Raw genomic sequence first — 648 nt, 5'->3', positions numbered from 1 at the left:
AAGTTCTTCCAATACTGAGCCAGAAATATGTGTTCTAATTTCGACCAGTTTTTAGCATTGTTTGCTCGATCCTACTTCCTGATTGAGTTTTTCTCACTTTTCTGAAACCCATATGTGTTCTACATATGGATATAACCCTCTGGGAATTCATACTCCATCTACCTGATTGAACGCTCTGAGCAACAAAGGGTACATCCGAAAATGTTGAATTCACCAAACCATTGAAGCGTGTTTTTCTAAACTCGCGGTGTCCCATCCACTCGCGCCAACCCTTTATGGTTAGGCTTCCACGCGGTGCATCTGGACTATTAACCATGGACCCTCTATTGACTAACCCATATCCCGAACTTTAGAGAACTAGAGCCATGGTTAGGTTGCAAACTCATTGAATCATATTGTGCCTACTTAACTAATTGTGCATTATTGGTTGTGCATTCCCTATGTGTTTTTCCAAACCGTTTGCTTGACTTGTGCTAAGATTAAAAAAATTAATTTATGACTAAAAGAACTTTGCCTAATTGATGAATTAGTTAATTAATTTAAGAAGGTAAAGTCTAATGTTTAATTAGAGTTGACTTAGTACGACTTTAGGCATCCCCTTGTTCCTTAATCGACGCTCCAGGAATGGCGCCAAAGTTTGAACTGTAG

This window comes from Chenopodium album, chromosome 5 (genome assembly GCF_948465745.1).
Source record: "Chenopodium album chromosome 5, dcCheAlbu1.1, whole genome shotgun sequence".
NCBI classification, from domain to species: domain Eukaryota; kingdom Viridiplantae; phylum Streptophyta; class Magnoliopsida; order Caryophyllales; family Amaranthaceae; genus Chenopodium; species Chenopodium album.
This window is presented reverse-complemented; position numbering follows the sequence as displayed.